This window comes from Schistocerca cancellata, chromosome 1, assembly GCF_023864275.1.
Source record: "Schistocerca cancellata isolate TAMUIC-IGC-003103 chromosome 1, iqSchCanc2.1, whole genome shotgun sequence".
NCBI classification, from domain to species: domain Eukaryota; kingdom Metazoa; phylum Arthropoda; class Insecta; order Orthoptera; family Acrididae; genus Schistocerca; species Schistocerca cancellata.
In genome coordinates, this window is record NC_064626.1 from 1279944416 (window position 1) to 1279967173 (window position 22758).

The 22758-nt window shown below is 42.6% G+C and overlaps 1 protein-coding gene and 1 non-coding gene across 2 annotated transcripts in view; both read left to right on the forward strand.

Annotated features, from left to right (window-relative positions):
• The window catches only part of LOC126095088 (loricrin-like), a 177701-nt gene that overhangs the window by 46723 nt on the left and 108220 nt on the right, over window positions 1-22758 (forward strand). The gene's annotated exons all lie outside the window — the stretch shown is intronic.
• On the forward strand, window positions 2719-2793 carry Trnat-ugu (transfer RNA threonine (anticodon UGU)). The gene has a single exon. It is a non-coding gene; the product is annotated as a tRNA-Thr (tRNA).

Below are 22758 nucleotides of genomic sequence, written 5' to 3' on the forward strand. Positions count from 1 at the left end.
CCAGTCTCGTATTGTTCGTGGAATGAAGGATTGTCGGTATGACTCTGTGTGGGCTCTAATCTCTCTGATTTTATCCCCATGGTCTCTTCGCGAGATATACGTAGGAGGGAGCAATATACTGCTTGACACTTCGGTGAAGGTATGTTCTCGAAATTTTGACAAAAGCCCTTACCGAGCTACTGAGCGTCTCTCCTGCAGAGTCTTCCACTGGAGTTTATCTATCATCTCCGTAACGCTTTCGCGATTACTGAATGATCCTGTAACGAAGCGCGCTGCTCTCCGTTGGATCTTCTCTATATCTTCTATCAACCCGATCTGGTACGGATCCCACACTGCTGAGCAGTATTCAAGCAGTGGGCGAACAAGCGTACTGTAACCTACTTCCCTTGTTTTCGGATTGCATTTCCTTAGGACTCTTCCAATGAATCTCAGTCTGGCATCTGCTTTACCGACGCTCAACATTATATGATCATTCCATTTTAAATCACTCCTAATGCGTACTCCCAGATAATTTATGGTATTAACTGCTTCCAGTTGCTGTCCTGCTATTTTGTAGCTAAATGATAAAGGATCTATCTTTCTGTGTATTCGCAGCACATTACACTTGTCTACATTGAGATTCAATTGCCATTCCCTGCACCATGCGTCAATTCGTTGCAGATCCTCCTGCATTTCAGTACAATTTTCCATTGTTACAACCTCTCGATACACCACAGCATCATCTGCAAAAAGCCTCAGTGAACTACCGATGTCATCCACCAGGTCATTTATGTATATTGTGAATAGCAACGGTCCTATGACACTCCCCTGCGGCACACCTAAAATCACTCTTACTTCGGAGGACTTCTCTCCATTGAGAATGACATGCTGCGTCCTGTTATCTAGGAACTCCTCAATCCAATCACACAATTGGTCTGATAGTCCATATGCTCTTACTTTGTTCATTAAACGACTGTGGGGAACTGTATCGAACGCCTTGCGGAAGTCAAGAAACACGGCATCTACCTGTGAACCCGTGTCTATGGCCCTCTGAGTCTCGTGGACGAATAGCGCGAGCTGGGTTTCACATGACCGTCTTTTTCGAAACCCATGCTGATTCCTACAGAGTAGATTTCTAGTCTCCAGAAAAGTCATTATACTCGAACACAATACGTGTTCCAAAATTCTACAACTGATCGGCGTTAGAGATATAGGTCTATAGTTCTGTACATCTGTTCGACGTCCCTTCTTGAAAACGGGGATGACCTGTGCCCTTTTCCAATCCTTTGGAACGCTACGCTCTTCTAGAGACCTACGGTACACCGCTGCAAGAAGGGGGGCAATTTCCTTCGCGTACTCTGTGTAAAATTGAACTGGTATCCCATCAGGTCCAGAGGCCTTTCCTGTTTTGAGCGATTTTAATTGTTTCTCTATCCCTCTGTCGTCTATTTCGATATCTACCATTTTGTCATCTGTGCGACAATCTAGAGAAGGAACTACAGTGCAATCTTCCTCTGTGAAACAACTTTGGAAAAAGACATTTAGTATTTCGGCCTTTAGTCCGTCATCCTCTGTTTCAGTACCATCTCGGTCACAGAGTGTCTGGACATTTTGTTTTGATCCACCTACCGCTTTGACATAAGACCAAAATTTCTTAGGATTTTCTGCCAAGTCAGTACATAGAACTTTACTTTCAAATTCATTGAACGCCTCTCGCATAGCCCTCCTCACACTACATTTCGCTTCGCGTAATTTTTGTTTGTCTGCAAGGCTTTGGCTATGTTTATGATTGCTTTGAAGTTCCCTTTGCTTCCGCAGCAGTTTTCTAACTCGGTTGTTGTACCACGGTGGCTCTTTTCCATCTCTTACGATCTTGCTTGGCACATACTCATCTAACGCATTATGTACGACGGTTTTGAACTTTGTCCACTGATCCTCAACACTATCTGTACTTGAGACAAACCTTTTGTGTTGAGCCGTCAGGGACTCTGAAATCTGATTTTTGTCACTTTTTCTAAACAGAAAAATCTTCCTACCCTTTTTAATATTCCTATTTACGGCTGAAATCATCGATGCCGTAACCGCTTTATGATCGCTGATTCCCTGTTCTGCGTTAACTTTTTCAAATAGTTCGGGTCTGTTTGTCACCAGAAGGTCTAATATGTTATCGCCACGGGTCGGTTTTCTGTTTAACTGCTCAAGGTAGGTTTCAGATAAAGCACTTAAAAAATTTTCGCTGGATTCTTTGTCCCTGCCACCCGTTATGAACGTCTGAGTCTCCCAGTCTATATCCGGCAAATTAAAATCTCCACCCAGAACTATAACATGGTGGGGAAATCTACTCGAAATATTTTCCAAATTATCCTTCAGGTGCTCAGCCACAACAGCTGCTGAGCCAGGGGGCCTATAGAGACATCCAATTACCATGTCTGAGCCTGCTTTAACCGTGACCCTCACTCAAATCATTTCACATTTCGGATCTCCGTCAATTTCCTTCGATACTATTGCACTCCTGCTTACATGGCAGACGCTCTATCCATCTGAGCCACCGCGGGCACAAAGGATAGTGCGTCTGCAGGGACTTATCCCTCGCACGCCCCCCGTGAGATCCACATTCCCCACATGATGGGCAAACATCTATTAGGCGCACTACGAATGTAGTGTTGTGGACATGTTGGGAATGTGGATCTCACGGGGAGCGTGCAAGGTATAAGTCCCTGCAGACGCACTATCCTTTGTGCCCGCGGTGGCTCAGATGGATAGAGCGTCTGCCATGTAAGCAGGAGATCCCGGGTTCGAGTCCCGGTCGCGGCACACATTTTCAACATGTCCCCAATGAAGTATATCAACGCCTGTTTGCAGCTAGGGTGTTCATTTAATTATCATTTCACGTTAACTTTTGGTGAATTGCGAATTTTCTGCACGAATGCTTGAGGATTCTCTACCGCCCAGATTCGCACATTGTGCCTGTTCACTTCACCATTAAGAAAAAATGTTGCTTCATCACTGAAAACAAGTTTCGCACTGAACGCATCCTCTTCCATGAGCTGTTGCAACCGCGCCGAAAATTCAAAGCGTTTGACTTTGTCATCGGGTGTCAGGGCTTATAAGAATTGTAAACGGTAAGGCTTCTGCTTTACCCTTTTCCGTAAGATTTTCCAAACCGTCGGCTGTGGTACGTTTAGCTTCCTGCTCGCTTTATTCGTCGACTTCCGCGGGCTATGCGTGAAACTTGCCCGCACGCGTTCAACCGTTTCTTCGCTCATTGCAGCCCGACCCGTTGATTTCCATTTACAGAGGCATCCAGAAGCTTTAAACTGCGCATACCATCGCCGAATGGAGTTAGCAGTTGGTGGATCTTTGTTGAACTTCGTCCTGAAGTGTCGTTGCACTGTTATGACTGACTGATGTGAGTGCATTTCAAGCACGACATACGCTTTCTCGGCTCCTGTCGCCATTTTGTCTCACTGCGCTCTCGAGCGCTTTGGCGGCAGAAATCTGAAGTGCGGCTTCAGCCGAACAAAACTTTATGAGTTTTTCTACGTGTCTGTAGTGTGTCGTGACGATATGTCAATGAATGGAGCTACAGTGAATTTATGAAATCGCTTCAATCATTTGTAATAGCCCTGTACATATTAAAATGATTTATTTCACTTAAAACTAAAACTAACTTCAATTATCAGTGACACACTTGGCCGAGAGCCATTAAAAGAAACTTCTTGAGCTTTCGAAGAAATATGCGTTGAAACAGCTGACATAAAACGAAAAAATTTCTCTCATAACATTAGATACCCATGTAAAAACATGTGTAAGGCCTCTAGCGCCTTTATTACCAGAATTTGAATTTTACTGACAAACCGCGACATAGCGTTACGAGCCACGCCTTTTCAACGTAGCAACGACGTTCAGTAAATTTTATTTTTAATTCTCTGAAAGCCCTGCAATGAGCAGCAAAAAGGGACGGGTGTTTGGCAAGTCGTTCACAACTAGTTCAAATTGAATAAAAGGCAGCCTCACCGGATTTAGCAGGATTTTAGTGTGTTGGAGAAACTCGTATAACGCACCTCGTCAGTTGGTGCGTGGCCTGACGGACACCCGTTTGCATGTCTCCTTATCCCGTGGCCGGCGGCCGAGTGTGTGAGGTTCGCCAAGTGGTACACTTCCGTCGGTTGGACACGCACCACGCACAGGGGGCCATTAACGGTCAATATAAAACAGCATCACTGTAGACTTCGCCTCCACTCATGCGAACTCCAACAAAAGAAATCACGCCTTGAATACGTAATAAAAACCTGTCGCAAAACATCCGATGCACACCCTGCCGCTTACCAGCTGAGATGAAGCTACTGTAACCTCCCCCTCACTTATCGACCATAATGACAGTGAAAAATTAAACCGCGTGTACCTAATGGAAAATTGGGAAAAGCAATCGTCACCGAAGTTAATCTGTCGGTAAAGAGGGAGGAAAGGGTTACATCTAAACGAAAGGAAAAATGCTAATGAAACAGGTGGAAATTAATTTTGAAAAGGGGTAAAGTTAATAAAGAAAGTAAATGTGCGGCCGTTACGTTAACAATTAACTAGCGGTAATTAGATATTTGAGATTTGGGGGAAATTACGGTCGCCAGTCCTAAGGACAATTACTATAGTAACTGAAAAAGAAAGGTTATTACACATATAACTAGCACTAGAAGCGTGGCAACTGAAGGTTGACACATGTAGTGTGAAAACTGAAAGTTTGTCAGAAGTAATAAATTTCGCTACACTCTGACTTAATTTAGCAAAAGAATTAATAAAACTGGAAAATCGAAAGTTAATTTAGTGACTGAAGTTAATAGTGAGCTTTCTTTCTGAAGCACATCGAAATTCAGTAAAATACGGTTAGTCTTGGACTACCTCAACAATCATTTCAAAAGCTACTTGAATCAATGCAATTTAGGAATAAGAGATTTAGCTTTGAACTTGAATTAAATGATTCTGAACAATTACCAATAGTAAAATTTAGTACCTACCAAGCTGAGCTGCAGTCACAGGTAAGCTAAAATACGGTAACAAAACTCGCACTCTTAATTTGTGCTTGTGTAATCTAAATATTGTAGCCAGCTGTGAATACTTTAACTGAACTTTGAAATTAAAGCAGTAAAATCGGATTATATTACTTTAATGCTGGCGTTTGAATTTCAACGGCACTCAGGTTCATTTCGGAAAAAGAAGGGACCCTGCTTGGTAATGCAATTGGGACAATGAGCAACAAAGGTTCATGCTAAGTTGCTGTAATTTTGTGATGCAACAATTTTAAAAGTTTCAAAAGCTGAGGTCTGCCATACAGTTCTAAAACTTTACGTGCTTCCAGTCTTCCTTGTTGGTTGATTGAAGGTTTGAAGCCGTCGATCGAGGAGGTGGGGACAGTCACTCATTGTCGGCTGTCGCTGTTGCATATGCTGGATGTTGGCGCGCCTTCTTCTCGACATGGTCACCAGACGAAACGGGCTCTTGATGTGCGCCAGCTAATGCTTCCCGTCCGCGACACCGTGTCAGAAACTATCAGCGCAAGTCGAGCACAATTACATGCTGCCAAACCCCGAAAGCGCGGCAACTCGCGGGAGCTTCGCACAACACACCTGCTCCACTGCACCACCCCAGCCAGACCCTCCCTCTGCCCGCGCTCCACGCGGCAGAGTTAACACTAACAAAGATCCTAAACACTTCGGTTCTCCACACGACTTATCGATGTATTCGTTCGATAGCATAGTTTTCCCTAGGCCAGATCCAGCGTATAAATACAAATAATATTCACAAAACAAACCAACATAAATGCATAAACATATATATACAAACAGTAAAACAATTACAATATATAAAAAGACAGAAATGTCATATCTTGAGGTAACAAAACAAGGAAAAAATATTATAGTACAATAGATGGAAATAGGAGGATATGCATTTCCGGCGTTACACTACAACTGCTAAGGAAAACGGACTGGCTGCGGCGTGCTCGGCGGTTATGTTCATTTCTCCTCCTCTTCGTGTCTCCTGACCGGACGCCACGCTATCTGTCACGGAATAGCATTGTCCCTGGTGCACTCGCAACTTACCGATACTAGGCGGTACTCGGGTCAGCAATTTATTAAACTTGTTTCGAAAATCTTTTGCTGGAAACTGTATGTTAGTTGACAGAATCTGTTACTAATCTTTTTAGAAATACGGGGCCACACTCATAATATATTTCTTTATAGTCAGTACCGCCGTTAGACTGTTGTTTATTTGCAGTGTTACATTTACACCTACACGATCATGATTTCGGCTTCCAAGTGCCATTATCAGGTGTTTTAAGTGTTATACAGTGCCTAAGATGGCATACTCTCGTACGTATTTTAAATATTACACGTGGCTCATTTGAGGCAGGACAGTGTGATTGTGCTACAAGGGTGCTCGGAGGTAATATGCTAATGTATACAGTCAACGGTAAGGCAGACGTATTGTTGTTTAGGAGACCATTAGCTGTCTTTTGAAGCTAGAGATGTAGTTGCTGAGAGGGGAACGCGTGTTTCTCCTGCGTTAGGATAAGAGTACGTCGAGGAGAGATCGATCGAACGGTGAATCAGAGATAGTGTCCGGAGATCTGCAGTTGTCGCTGCCTTCCCAGGACACACGTACATTAGGGAGATCTGCAGTTGTCGCTGCCTTCCCAGGACACACGTACATTAGGTGGGGGAAAGTAGTCAAAAAAGTAAACTTCAAGTAACATCGTACCCAAGTGTTCATCACCAACTGCAAGCACAGTTAACTTTACTGAGAAATACGTTTCATGATGATCGTTGTAATCAAGGATTATTAGGACAGGCGTTTGTAAAATTTTATTTTCCTCTCCAAAAGACCGAAATTTTTACGTTTCCCCATGTCCTGTACGTATTTTAAATACGTACGATAGTATGCCATCTTAGGCACTGTATAACACTTAAAACACCTGATAATGGCACTTGGAAGCCGAAATCATGATCGTGTAGGTGTAAATGTAACACTGCAAATAAACAACAGTCTAATGGCGGTACTGACTGTAAAGAGAGAATCTACTACATTTTTCGTTGACGTAAGTGAGTTGTGTACATCTTTCGGGTGTGCTAATACAGTTAGCCTTCCGTTTACTAGTCCTCAATTCTTTTATCATTCATTTGTCTTACAGTTTAAGTGCATGCCCTCGAGCAATTTGTTTGCAGTCTCGATGTGCCTATAGAAATGTTGTCAATGGCATTACTACTGATCACATAACTTTCGTCACAATTTGTGTGAGGGACATGAGTACATCTGTTCAATAGATTTGTCTTGAACATTTAAATTAAAGTGTCCACTTAATATTACGGTACCGGTACGTCATTCTGCTTAAAACAAAAAAACTTTAATAATACGTGTAATTGTTTCGTAAATAACTCAGAATCGTGAGATGAAGCGCAGTGTATCGTGACTGTTATGATGAACCTCCCTTCAATGCAGCTTCTACAGCACAAGCTTCAAAATGCTAATCACTGCAAAATCGTAGAGTGTGATGCAGCTCTCCATGCTACTCTATCCTGTACGAGCCTTTTCATCTCCGAATAACTACTGTAATCCACATCCTTCTGAACCCGCTTACTGCATTCATCTCTCGGTCTCTCTCTACGATTTTTTCCTAGCACGCTTCCCTCCAATACTAAAATGGTGATCCCGAGACGTCTCAGAATGTGTCCTGTTACCCTATCTCTTCTTTTGGTCAACTTGTGCCACAAATTTCTCTTCTTCTCATTAGTTACATAATCTACCCATCTAATCTTCAACATTCTTCTTCAAAAGCTTCTATTGTCTTCTTGTCTAAACTGTTTATCGCCCATGTTTCACTTCCATACATGGCTTCATTCCAGGCAAATACTTCTGGAAAAGATTTCCTAACACTTAAATTTATATTCGATTTTTATAAATTTCTCTTCCTCATAAATGATGTCTTGCCATTCCCAGTCTACATTTCATATCCTCCCTAATTCGGCCATTATCAGTTATTTTGTTGCCGAAAGAGCAAAACTCATCTACCACATTAAGTGTCGTTTCCTAATCCAATTCCCCCAAAATAGCCTTGTTTAATTCTAGTACATTCCATTATTATTCTTTTGCTTTTCTTTATGTTCATCTTACATCCTCCTTTCAAGACACTGTCCATTCCTTCAACAGCTCTTCGGGCTCCTGCACCCGAAGTTTTTCTTAATCCAACATCGAGGTCGCAATCTGCTTTGTCGATATAAGCTCTCGAAAACAATTACGCTGTTATCCCCAAGGTAACAATCTTATGAGTATAAATTATGGATCAAAAGAACAAACATAAATCAATGATAATCCTTTCCTGTCTCTGGCAGAATTACAATGTCATCGGCAAACCTCAAAGGTGTTATTTCTTTTCCCTGAACTTTAGTTCCTACTCCACATTTTTGCTTGATCTCCTTTACTGCTTGCTCAGGGTACAGATTGAATAACATCTGGGATAGGCTATAACTCTGTCTCACTTCTTCTCAACCACTGCTTCCTTTTCATGCTCCTCGACTATTGTAACTGCCGTCTGTTTTCTGTACAAGTTGTAAATAGCATTTCGCTCCCGGTAGTTTACCCCTGCTGCCTTCAGAATTTCAAAGGGAGTATTTCTGTCAACATTGTTTTTGTATTACTTCTTAATATAAATGGCAATGCTGGCCTCAACTTCACTTCTGACAGTGGTTAAAGATCCTGAAAAAGTCTAAACTCTGACGTAAAGTTCTTATTTAACTTGACCAAACCGAAACGGAACACACTCTGATTAATAGTCTCCAACGGTCTTACTCAACGTAGCCAAACCGAAAGGAAACAAAAATGTACAATCACGCTTCATAACTGGGCAAACGAGTCGCGGCCATATTGCCTCACATCGCTGCCAGCCAGCCAGTCAGCCATATTGGATTCACGAATCTGATGTGCAATCCGTCTGATTGCCTGGGATTGCCAAGGGATCAGCGACCCATCGCTGCGATTTGCCCACCTCCGTTCGATGAGACGAGATTGCAGCGATCCGTCGCTCCTGTGTGGGGCTGACCGTTCGTCAATGCCTGTAGATACGCCGCTTAATGTAGGCGTGTGTCAGGGGAGCGTCGTTGGACCGCTAATGTTCTCTCGATACTGAAACCATTTATTAGACGTGGTGAGGAGCACTTCAGATTGTTCGCTGACGTTTCTGTTTTTCAAATTGAATTCATTCAAAATACTCAATAATATATAACTACAAGGCTAATTATAAACTTCTGGAGCCTATAAATTTCTGTAAATACATGAGTTGCAGTAGCTTACGTTGTTGCACTGCATTAACACAAGGAGACTAGAGTAGGGTAGTCAAATGAAATACTTAGAGATTTCCTTTTAATTCAGGCAGAAAGCAGTGCATGTGTGAAGAAAATTCTATTGTGGTACATTACAGAGCACTCCTAAAGTGTTTTGTAAACATATGATGACGTGTTGAATGAAGAATGAATTTCGAGGCACTCTGCTAGGATTACGAGGGCTAAGTGCACCGCACATCAAAGAGCAACGGCTGTGTCGGTGTAAGATGGCTTACGCTATCCTCATCACGTCCTCTTAGGCACACTTGTTGGTGAATTCGTGGTTTTCAATGAGAATCAGTGTGCGATTTGCAGGGGGGGAAGGGGGGGATGCATCAGACCATCCTCTACTCTGGTTTTAGTTTATGCATCCCAACCTGGGATGTTTATTTCCCACGCACTGGAGTAAAACTTTACATATAATTTAAATTTGCGGAGTTGAACACTGAAAGTTTTAATACAGTCTTACTATTAATATGTTTGGTTATTAATTTTGAAGAAGTGTTATGTAGTAGGTAAGCATTTCAAAATATTTAGAACTAAATGAAAAGCCGACGCACGCTACATTTCCGTAGCATGCCACAATGTTGCAAGACGTCTCTCCAGCGTAAACAAGGCTTTAGAGCCAGGTCTGTATTGTATGGTGGATGTGATGTGTTGCGTACGAAACTAAAACCTGCAATCAGATCCAAACGCCGTGGAAAACTGTGAAGAGGTGTCATCCTGCATCAAGATAACGCTCGCCCACATTCTGCCAAACGGACAGCCGGTGCAATAAATGAGTTGAGATTCGAGGTGCTGGAACATCCACCATACAGTCCAGACCTGGTTCCAAGCGATTTTCACATGTTTGGACCCTTAACGGAAGAACTACAGGGAAGAAGATTTGAAAGTGATGAAGACGTCATTGCTGCGGTGCAAAATTGGTTACAGATGCAACCGAAAAACGTATTTTCTGTTGAAATAAAAAAAAAAACTCGTAAAACGTCGGGAAAACTGCATTGAAGTCGAGGGATGTTAACGTAGAAAAATAACGCACGTTTCAGTTTTCTATCATCAGAATAAGTACAACTTTTCACAAATGTACCTTTACTTGTTGAATTCCCCTCGTATACCTGTATGTAGATGATTTTGTAAATAAGCTTTACCTATAATGTACTTTTAAAGATATAACAAGGGATGGCTTTTCTGATAGTGCATACGCGTGAATAGCGAGTTTCGGCATTAACATCTATTTATAAATAACTGTTTAACCATGGGTAACGCCACGGTCCAGGCTAGTAACATATATAATTATACTAACCCCCTAAGACATCCCCCCCACTGGTAAAAGCACAAATCGCACACTGGTGAGAATACAGGTCTGATGCAGCTCTCCACGCTGTCTGTCCCGTTCATCTCTGCATTACTGCTGCAGCCTACATTTATTTTGTTTATTTATTTATTTATTTATAGTTCCTTGGGACCAAATTAAGGAGAAGTCTCCATGGTCATGGAACGAGTCAATACATGAAATTATAACACGATATTAGAAACAGATAAAATGAAATATTAAAAAAAAAAACATATTCAGGCGACAAGTCGTAAGTTTAAATAAAGAAAATCAACAATGTAACACTGGAATTTGCTTAATTTTTTAGCTCTTCCAGCAGCTCCTCGACAGAATAGAAGGAGTGAGCCATGAGGAAACTCTTCAGTTTAGACTTAAAAGAGTTTGGGCTACTGCTAAGATTTTTGAGTTCTTTTGGTAGCTTATTGAAAATGGATGCAGCAGAATACTGCACTCCTTTCTGCACAAGAGTCAAGGAAGAGCATTCCACATCCAGATTGGATTTCTGCCTAGTATTATTTATTTTGTGTTGCTTAGTGTGGTCAAGTCTTGTTACGCCTTTACGCCCAACACTTTTCTACATTAGCAAATTGACGAATCGTTTATGCCTCAATACGTGTTCCATCAACTAAGCCTTTCTCTAGCTAATTTCTTTTCTTTTCTTTTTCTTTTTTTTTTTTACAAATTACTTTTCTACCCAGTTCACTTCAGTACCACCTCACTAATTACCCGATCTATCAACTGAATCTTCAACATTGTTCTATAGCTCCTCGTTGCAAAGGCTTCTACTCTTCTTGTCTGAACTGTTTATCGTGCACAATTCACTTCCGTACATGAGAACATTCCAGACAAACACTTCCAAAAAAGACTTCTTAGCACTCAAATTTATATTCGATCCTCTGTACTTCGGCCAAAGTCGATAATTTTGCTGCCCAAATAGCAAAACTCATGTACTATTCTTGGTTTCTCGTTTCCTGCTCTAATGCCCTTAGCGTTGCCTGATTCAGTTCCACTACATTCCATTGTTCTAGTTTTACTTTTGTTGACATTCCTGTTTCCAAGACATTTAAAGACCCCATATTCGATACCGAATTCAATGGACGTGGAAATAGCGTTTGTTGCACTTCATTTTTAAAACCGGTGAGAGAGACTGCAGCTACTGTCTTCCCTTAAAAAGAAAGAAGAGAAAGCGTAGTAGGGTATTGCTAACTGGAGGAATGAGTGGGTGGCATATAACGAATCCATTTATGGGTAACAATTAAAATGGGTCATACCTGAAGTACCATTCTTTAATCAGCCAATTAAACGTTATAACTGTGATTTTCCAGAACAGCTGGTCGTCTTACTTAACTGTCCCCCGCTTCTACTTAAATTTCATTAAGTGCGACACCGATCGCGCGTTTAATTAAATTATCAGTAATGTTGCGAATAAGGACAGAAAAAGTGTTTCCACAGACTTCATCCAATTACAGTATCATCCTGCGAATTGGTACAGCTCCATCTTTACATAATATTAAATATAGTACTGCCACTTTACCTCCGTGTCTCAATTATAAAGCTCAGTTAATCTAATTCGTTTTTACAAGTTTTGGTCCGATAATCAGTTTTTATCTAATGATCCAAGAACTGAAACAGATAGCCACAAGAAAACCTCTTCATGAAAACGTCTACAGAAAGTTTCTATAAACTGAACGTAAGTCCTGAAGCATAACTTTCTAGGTTCAATAATACGCGCTTTTGAAATTCCGTAAAAAGTGCGTTTTTCAGGTAACGAATCAGCAGATCACGCTTAAAATACTTCATACTGACATAGCTATACATAATCTGGCCTAGTCAGCTAGCCTTATTTAAACATTTAATTTGACTTTAGATTATTACGAAATTCTTTTTTTTTTTTTTTGCCCTGCATGGCCACGCTGTGGGTTTGGCCTTGGTTTAGTGAGCGACTGGGAAGGGGTGGGGGGCAGCGAGGGGGGGACCTATCTCTCACTCTCACTCTCTGTAGATATACAGATGCAGCGCTTGCTTTTCCATGTCGCAAGTGCCTCGTTGTTATAAGGTAAGTCGTGCAATCGTTACTCACTCCGTTTTTACCTTCCCCCTCTGCGCGCTTCATCTTTTGCACTTCAGTCATCCCCTCGGGGTGACTAACTGGAGTAGAGCAATGTGCTGTTTCTAGGTTTTCTGTAAAATGTGTGTGTGTGTGGTGTGTGTGTGTGTGTGTGTGGGTAGGCCAGTATCAACTATGTTGTCACCGCTAAAGGCGTTAATAAACTCCGTTGCCTTGCTTTTCTCTGATAAATACAGCTCTTTAATATTTATTGTATCGAGTAACGGTGGCAGGAAGGACATATCTTGCCTCTAGCAAACAGGACACGCAGCATCAGCGAAAAACTTTTTAATTTTTATTGTACTAACGGTGATAGGGAGGATATATCGCCGGCCGCGGTGGTCTAGCGGTTCTAGGCGCTCAGTCCGGAACCGCGCGACTGCTACGGTCGCAGGTTCGAATCCTGCCTCGGGCATGGATGTGTGTGATGTCCTTAGGTTAGTTAGGTTTAAGTAGTTCTAAGTTCTAGGGGACTGATGACCACAGATGTTAAGTCCCATAGTGCTCAGAGCCATTTGAACCATTTTTGAGGATATATCTTCTGTCTCGCAGGCAGGAAATCAGCCATCAGCAAAATTAGACGATAGGAACCCCTACTGCAAGATGGCGAAGAGGAACGAACAGGGATACAGTCTATAATCATCTTCGTTGCGTGGAATTACTTTCAGCACCACGAAAGACTACCTTGTATAAGGAAAATTTGGATATTTGTGCAGGGCGTATGGGACGAAACTGCAGAGGTCATCAGTCCCTAGGCTTACACACCACGTAATCTCACGCTAAGGACGACACACACACCCATGCACGGGAGAGGACTCGAGCCTCCGACGAAGGGAGGCGCGCGGTCTTTGCATAAGGACCATAGCTAGACATAGGATAAAAGGAACTCGACTGCGTACAGACGCGCACCGACTGTCACTGTTTTATTTTATTTATTTATTTATTTATTTATGCATTTATTTTACCTGGCAAGATTAGGGCCTTCAGGCCCTCTCTTACACCTAACCAGGCATACTCATATTCAACAAATTTCAGTTTCTACAGAACATTAAGGACATATAACATGTTATACAGAATTAATGTTACAGAAAAAAATTAGAGATTATAAAAGTAGTACAATGATAATTATAACAATCAAAAAATAATTATAACAATCAAGAATAATAATAATAGTAATGACCATGTATAGGAAAGTAATCATATTTTTTCTTTTATGAATGTCAGTCCTATTGCTAGTTGGGAATTTTCTCGTTATATTCTTGCAGCTTGTGAGTTATTCTCATCAAGAAGAGACATAAGACGATAGAATGGGGTGAAAGAGATATAGAAGAGGTAGATAGGTTAGAGGAAGAGAAATAGAATGGTAAAATTCGAAGCTATGATGGAGAGGAGAAAGAAAAAGATGAGAGGGGCACGACAATGGTGGCTATACCGTCCCTAATATGTAAGTCTTGAGTTCCCTCTTGAATGTTAAGTGGTTCTGGATAAGACGCAGATCACAGGGGAGCGCGTTCCATAGTCGTATGGCTGAGATTGAGAATGACACGGAGTAAGATTTTGTGTTATGTAAAGGTACAGCCAAGATGCCAGACGTATCCGATCTGTTTTCACATTTCACACCTGTAGGAACAGGACAAGCTGCGGGAAACACTGGTACTAGGTGGCCATCGTTATGTGGTGTACAAAGACTTACGGCTTATGATAGTGGAGGTTATGATTACAGCATAGTTACTCTTCGACAGTAGTGAGTCGTATTTCGGCCGCGGGTCCCTTGACGGATCTCAGCCCTCCTCCTCCTCTTGCTGCTCGCGCGCGCGTGTGTGTGTATGTGTGTGTGTGTGTGTGTGTGTGTGTGTGTGTGCAGACGCGCCCGGCGCCCCCTCACGCGCTGCTGCCGCTGCTGCTGCCGCTGGCTGGGTGCCCCATTTCGTGGCGCAGCCGGAGGAAGTCCGGACGAGCGCTGCTGCCTGTGCCTGCCGGCTTTGTGTTCCCAGCCCGCCAGCCCGCCAGCCCGTCTGCTGCGTCGTCACGGGCCGTAACGGTGGCTCACCGAACTGTGCTGCTGCAACGACGCACTGCGGCCCTGATGAGGAAAACTTGCCCCCCCCCCCCTTCTAACAGCCGTGTACCGCAAGTCTCTAGAGGAACGGAAGGTTCCAAATGATTGGAAAAGAGCACAGGTAGTCCCAGTCCTCAAGAAGGGTCGTCGAGCAGATGCGCAAAACTATAGGCCTATATCTCTGACGTCGATCTGTTGTAGAATTTTAGAACATGTTTTTTGCTCGAGTATCATGTCGTTTTTGGAAACCCAGAATCTACTATGTAGGAATCGACATGGATTCCGGAAACAGCGATACCTGTGAGACCCAACTCGCTTTATTTGTTCATGAGACCCAGAAAATATTAGACACAGGCTCCCAGGTAGATGCTATTTTCCTTGACTTCCGGAAGGTGTTCGATACAGTTCCGCACTGTCGCCTGATAAACAAAGTAAGAGCCTACGGAATATCAGACCAGCTGTGTGGCTGGATCGAAGAGTTTTTAGCAAACAGAACACAGCATGTTGTTATCAATGGAGAGACCTCTACAGACGTTAAAGTAACCTCTGGCGTGCCACAGGGGAGTGTTATGGGACCATTGCTTTTCACAATATATATAAATGACCTAGTAGATAGTGTCGGAAGTTCCATGCGGCTTTTCGCGGATGATGCTGTAGTATACAGAGAAGTTGCAGCATTAGAAAATTGTAGCGAAATGCAGGAAGATCTGCAGCGGATAGGCACTTGGTGCAGGGAGTGGCAACTGACCCTTAACACAGACTAATGTAATGTATTGCGAATACATAGAAAGAAGGATCGTTTATTGTATGATTATATGATAGCGGAACAAACACTGGTAGCAGTTACTTCTGTAAAATATCTGGGAGTATGCGTGCGGAACGATTTGAAGTGGAATGATCATATAAAATTAATTGTTGGTAAGGCGGGTACCAGGTTGAGATTCATTGGGAGAGTCCTTAGAAAATGTAGTCCATCAACAAAAGAGGTGGCTTACAAAACACTCGTTCGACCTATACTTGAGTATTGCGCATCAGTGTGGGATCCGTACCAGATCCGGTTGACGGAGGAGATAGAGAAGATCCAAAGAAGAGCGGCGCGTTTCGTTCAAAATGGTTCAAATGGCTCTGAGCACTATGGGACTTAACTTCTAAGGTCATCAGTCCCCTAGAACTTAGAACTACTTAAACCTAAGGACAATCCACACATCCATGCCCGAGGCAGGATTCGAACCTGCGACCGTAGCGGCCGCGCGGTTCCAGACTGTAGCGCCTTTAACCGCTTGGCCACCACGGCCGGCTCGCGTTTCGTCACGGGGTTATTTGGTAACCGTGATAGCGTTACGGAGATGTTTAACAAACTCAAGTGGCAGACTCTGCAAGAGAGGCGCTCTGCATCGCGGTGTAGCTTGCTCGCCAGGTTTCGAGAGGGTGCGTTTCTGGATGAGGTATCGAATGTATTGCTTCCGCCTACTTATACCTCCCGAGGAGATCACGAATGTAAAATTAGAGAGATTAGAGCGCGCACGGAGGCTTTCAGACAGTCGTTCTTCCCGCGAACCATACTCGACTGGAACAGGAAAGGGAGGTAATGACAATGGCACGTAAAGTGCCCTCCGTCACACACCGTTGGGTGGCTTGCGGAGTATAAATGTAGATGTAGATGTAGATGAAAACTCCACTCCTAAGTGGTCTGATGGGTATGTCGCGACGTGTGCTAAACCAGGTATCGAACCCAGACCTCCCGGTCATCGTGAGCACACGATTCAGTCATTAATCTATTTGAGTAGGCCCCCAGGTCTGACTCAAACTTCCGTTTTCACTGATTCTTCCAACTACGATGCTGACCATTAAGATTCCGACACCAACAAGTGAAACTGCCCATCGCGCCCCCCCCCCCCCCCCAACCCCCCGGTCCTCCTCCTCAGATTTACTTGTAACAGCGCCCAGTGCACAGCCCGTCAAAAACTGAACGCAGATCAAGCATGAAACAGCACTAAGGTGTGGACTAGACTGTGAAGAAAAAAAGCAAAATAGAAATAGTGCACAGTGCAAGAAGAACAAGTGCAATACAGAATATGCGGAAAGAGAAAAAACGTCGTGGTTAAAATTGTCGGCACGGTAGCTCAGCGTATTCGATTCGGTAAGAAGGTTAGCTGTCCTCTGGTTAAAAAAAAAAAAAAAAAAAAAAAAAACTCTGAGCTAACGAATCAACGATAAACTTCAACAGATGTCATGGGACGTCCGCCCCGCACACATAAAATGAGCAAACACGAACAAAATCAGACCAGCAAAAAAAAAAAAAATGTGGTTATGGTGTTGGACTGCGTAGTACGCGAGCCGTGTTCAAACCTCACTGCTGCCAATTTGTTTTTCCGCTGTTCGCTTTATTCAAATTTGTGTCTGTGTCGTGATGTAACATCCGTTTGCAACAGCGAGGTGTAAGGTAGGGACCTACAATGACAGTTGTTTCTCCACTATTACTCTGTTAGCAGCCGAAAGGAACAGGCTTTCGAACGGGAACTCCAAACCTTTTATGACAAGCTGACAAGCCAATCGAATCCTCCACCGGAAAACACGTCTGGTGTTTCCTACACGGCATTAGTGATAGTAAGTGTGTCATATGATAGGAATCTCTTACCGAACCGTCTAGCATGTACGACTGGTTAACGAGTGAGATATGCCTCTTTGCCCGATATAGGTGTTCGTATGATTGTGAATGTGATCACGCCCAAGGAAGTTATGAAAATTTAATAGTTCGTTACATAAGCTACAACAAATGAACGCAACAGTTTCAGATTCACACAGTTTCTCTGTGCTCTGTCAAAACGTAAGTTTTTAACGTTTTTCAAGTTGCTTTCCGTTTTGTAAGGTTTTACTCTAGAATTCCTGTGTTGTAACATAGTTCACACCATTTTATTTATTGATTTTATTTCTGTGAGATGTGTATGTAGTATATCGCCTGCTCTCACTATTCATCACTTTCACTTGCGGCGCTACGACTCGTATTAGTTTTGAACATGGCTCGCCCGGTTGGCAGCCCAACTTACCCACGAAGCCGTTGGTGTTGAAGGCTGCTCTTTATTGCACTTCTTGTTCTTCGACCGTTCACTATTTCTATTTTGTTTTTCTTTTCACAGTTCAGCACACCTTCTTCCTGTCTTTATGCTTGATCTGCGGTCAGTTTTTGACGGGCTATCCGATGGGTCAACTTACCACTAAATCTTGCACCTACATCTACATCTACATGGTTACTCTGCAATTCACACTTAAGTGCCTGGCAGAGGGTTCATCGAACCTTTCATACTACTTCTCTACCATTCCACACTCGAATGGCGCGTGAGAAAAAGGAACACCTAAATCTTTCCGTTCGAGCTCTGATTTCTCTTATTTTATTATGATGTTCATTTCTCCCAACGTAGGTGGGTGTCAACAAAATATTTTCGCATTCGGAATAGAAAGTTTGTGATTGAAATTTCGTAAATAGATCTCGCCTTTGTTTCAATGAGTGCCATCCCAACTCGGGTATCATATCAGTGACACTCTCACCCCTATAGCGCGATAACATGAAACGAGCTGTCCTTCTTTGCAATGTTTTTATGTCCTCCGTCAGTTCTACCTTGTAAGGATCCCACACAGTACAGCAATATTCCAGCAGAGGACGTACAAGCGTAATGTATAATGTAGGCTGTCTCTTTAGTGGATGAGTCGCATCGTCTAAGTGTTCTGCCAACAAAGTGCAGTCTTTGTTTCGCCTTCCCCAGAATATTATCTATGTGGTCTTTCCAATTTAAGTTGTTCGTAATTGTAATTCCTAGGTATTTATTCGAACTGACATCCCTTAGATTTGTCCAATTTATCGTATACGCAAAATTTATCGGATTTCTTTTAGTACCCATGTGGATGACCTAGCACTTTTCTTTGTTTAGTGCCAATTGCCACTTTTCGCACCATACAGAAATTCTCTCTAGATCATTTTATAATTGGAACTGATTGTCTGATGATTTTACTAGACGCTAAATTACAGCGTCATCCGCAAACAATCCAAGGGGGCTGCTCAGAATATCACCTAGATCATTTATGCAAATTAGGAACAGCAGAGGGCCTATGACACTACCTTGCGTAACGCCAGACATTACTTCTGTTCTACTCTGATATACCGTCTATTACTACGAACTGTGACGTTTATGAGGGGTGCGAAGGGGAATTTCCCTTGTAAGAAGTATAACAAATAACGAAGTTTTACTTATTGTATGCACGGGATGTTTACAAGTTAGTTACACGAAAGTAACCTTTAATTGCGAAAATAGTAAGTACCTTACAGAAATGTTTGATACAGCACTGAATGCATATAACTTCAAGTTTTATTCCCGACGTTCCCGCTAGATGGTATCCGCCAACGGGTTATTCCAACAGTCATCCTGGAATACTATAACAGTACAGGGCGTGCACAGTATTGTTTCGGGTTTCATGAATACAAACCCACTAGGGTAGTTGAGAGACAATTCAGGATTAAACATCGCAAGCTACCATCTCAAACAGTTGATTATTGGTGGAATCGTTTCACCAAAACTGGCTGTGTGTCGCGTAGGACGATGGGGCAAGGTCGGCCGGCAGTCTCCGACACGGCAGTTTTACGTTCGTAGTGCGGGCAAATCAGCGAGAGGAGCCAGTTTAGAATCGAAAATTCTTACAGTTACAGAGTGGAAGCTATTACAGAATTGCCTGTCATTCAAACCCTACAAGTTGAAACAGTTGCAAGCTTTGAGAGAAAGAGACAAAGAAAAAGGAGCTGAGTTTTGTGTAGAAGGCGAATTCCTTAACAAAATTATGTTCAGTGACGAAGTCACCTCCCTTACCTGCGCTAAAGTGAATTGGCATATTCTTTGGATATGGGGCGAGGAGAAAAGACATGATGTAACGGAACACGTACAGGACCCAGGACTCGCCTAAGGTAAACCTTATCTGCAGTGTAAGCTGAAACAAGATTAACGGTCCTTTCTTTTTCAACTGTAACTGGCATCTCGTACCTGACATTTTTAATGCTTCTTTACAAAAGGATATGGGCATGGAATTTATTTTCCAGCAAGATGACGCGCTACCACGTTAGCATCGTGAAGTTGTCGCGTATCTCGGCAGGAATGTGCCGACTTGGATTGGGCGTGGTGGAACAATATCCTTGCCACCACGATCACCTGAAATAACTCCAGTAGACTTCTGGGTATGGGGTTACATTAAAGACAGAGTGTTGCTCCGCTTCCAGGATACGTCGACGAGCTGCGACAACGGATAACGCAAGCAGTCGGCGCCATACATCAAAACTTGCTTCATAAGGTTTAGCAGGAAACATTACAAATGGGTCATTTATCGTGTCAGAAATAATACTTGAAGATATACTGCAATTCATTGCTGTATCAACATTTTTTAAATTATTCAAAAATGGTTCAAATGGCTCTGAGCACTATGGGACTTAACATCTGGGGTCATCAGTCCCCTAGAACTTAGAACTACTTAAACCTAACTAACCTAAGGACATCACACACATCCATGCCCGAGGCAGGATTCGAACCTGCAACCGTAGCGATCGCGCGGTTCCAGACTGAAGCGCCTAGGACCGCTCGGACACACTGACCGGCCTTAAATTATTAACATTTCTCGTAATTTGAGGTTGCTTTTGTATAACTGCTGTAGTCGGCCTGGCATCGAGTTGAACTGACACTGGATGGCGCATAAGAGTACGTCATTTCGTCCTTCTTCAACTGTGTGCTACAATCCATAAATCCGACTGGCTGGCTGGTGTTGGCGCGCCAGTCACTCGGCAAATAATGACCAGACGTTTTCAATGGATGTGAGATCTGCATAACTTGCAAGTCAGCACAACAGTCCGACATCCCCTCTATAGAAGTGGATCAGGACTGCAAGCGCAACGTGTGACCTTGCGTTATCTTGTTTAAATGTGACATCATGGAGACCACAAAGAGGGCCACGGCTACCGGCAGTAATATGACGGCTGATCTCCAAATTACCTGCTACGCGAACCTGAAATGGTCCAGTTTTGTAGCCAATGGCACCCCCTGCCATTACGCCAAACGCTAGCCCTGTACGACATTGACGAAAGCACACTGGCTACGTTTGCATCCTCAAGACTTCCCCATTCATCTCTTACTATCTGCACAACTCTTCTGATTTCTGTTTTAGGTACGCATGCCTTCTTCTTCTGTACACCCACATTCCTCGCACCACCCCCCTCCCCCCACACCATACTGTACACCTTCAGACTATCTTTTCACTGTTTTTTTATTTTTTTATTCATTTACTTATTGTTCCGTGGGACCACATTAAGGAGAAGTCTCCATGGTCATGGAACGAGTCAATACATGAAATTATAACACGATATTAGAAACAGATAAAATGAAATACAAAAAAAAACATATTCAGGTGACAAGTCGTAAGTTTAAATGAAGACAATCAACAATGTAACACTGGAATTTGCTTAATCTTTTAGCTCTTCCAGGAGCTCCTCGACAGAATAGAAGGAGTGAGCCATGAGGAAACTCTTCAGTTTGGACTTAAAAGAGTTTGGGCTACTGCTAAGATTTTTGAGTTCTTGTGGTAGGTTATTGAAAATGGATGCAGCAGAATACTGCACTCCTTTCTGCACAAGAGTCAAGGAAGTGCATTGCACATGCAGATTTGATTTCTGCCTAGTATTAACTGAGTGAAAGCTGCTAACTCTTGGGAATAGGCTAATATTGCTAACAACAATCGACATTAAAGAAAATATATACTGTGAGGGCAATGTCAGAATTCCCAGACTATTGAATAGGGGTCGACAAGAGGTTCTGGAACTTACACCACACATAGCTCGAACAGCCCGTTTTTGAGCCAAAAATACCCTTTTTGAATCAGAAGAATTACCCCAAAAAATAATACCATATGACATAAGCGTATGAAAATACGCGAAGTAGACTACTTTTCGTGTTGAAATGTCACTTATTTCAGATACTGTTCTAATGGTAAATAAAGCGGCATTTAGTTTCTGAACAAGATCCTGAACATGGGCTTTCCACAACAGCTTACTATATATCCGTACGCCTAGGAACTTGAACTGTTCCGTCTCGCTTATAACATGCCCATTCTGTCTGATTAAAATATCAGTTCTTGTTGAATTGTGAGTTAGAAACTGTAAAAACTGAGTGTTACTGTGATTTAGCATCAAATTATTTTCCACAAGCCACGAACTTATTTCATGAACTACATTATTTGATAATGTTTCAATATTACACACAAGATCCTTCACTACCAAGCTGGTGTCATCAGCAAACAGAAATATTTTTGAATCACCTGTAATACTAGAAGGCATATCATTTATATAAATAATCGGTGACGTATTGGTATCATTCCATATTCACTTGTCCCTTATGTTGATATGCCATTGCACGGATCACATAACCCGTTTCTAACCTCTACCAATACAAAGTCACTTGTCTGATGTATACATTTTATCTACGATGGTTGGAACTTAAATAGTGGCAACACTGCTGTGGAGACACTATGCAATGGAATCTACTGTTGTCGCTGACAGCACACGTTGTTGACATACCTACCTTACCTCTGAGCAAATGGACTCGCCTGTCCCACGTCACCGGTGTGCGCAGAATCGAGGGAAACACAGTCACTTGTGAGCGAGCGGTCTAACGTAACGGTCTCAATGTGCTTTCGAAACAGGAACAACGGAGATCAAGGCAGACCGTCAGTGCACAAAATTTGGCAATTTGTGGTAAGTACTTATGGGACCAAACTGCGGAGGTCATCGGCCCCTAAGCTTACACACTACTTACTTAAGGGGCTCCGGAACGCCCTATACTTGCAATGTTAAAATAACGCTTATAAATTACATCTTTCCTCACAAAGT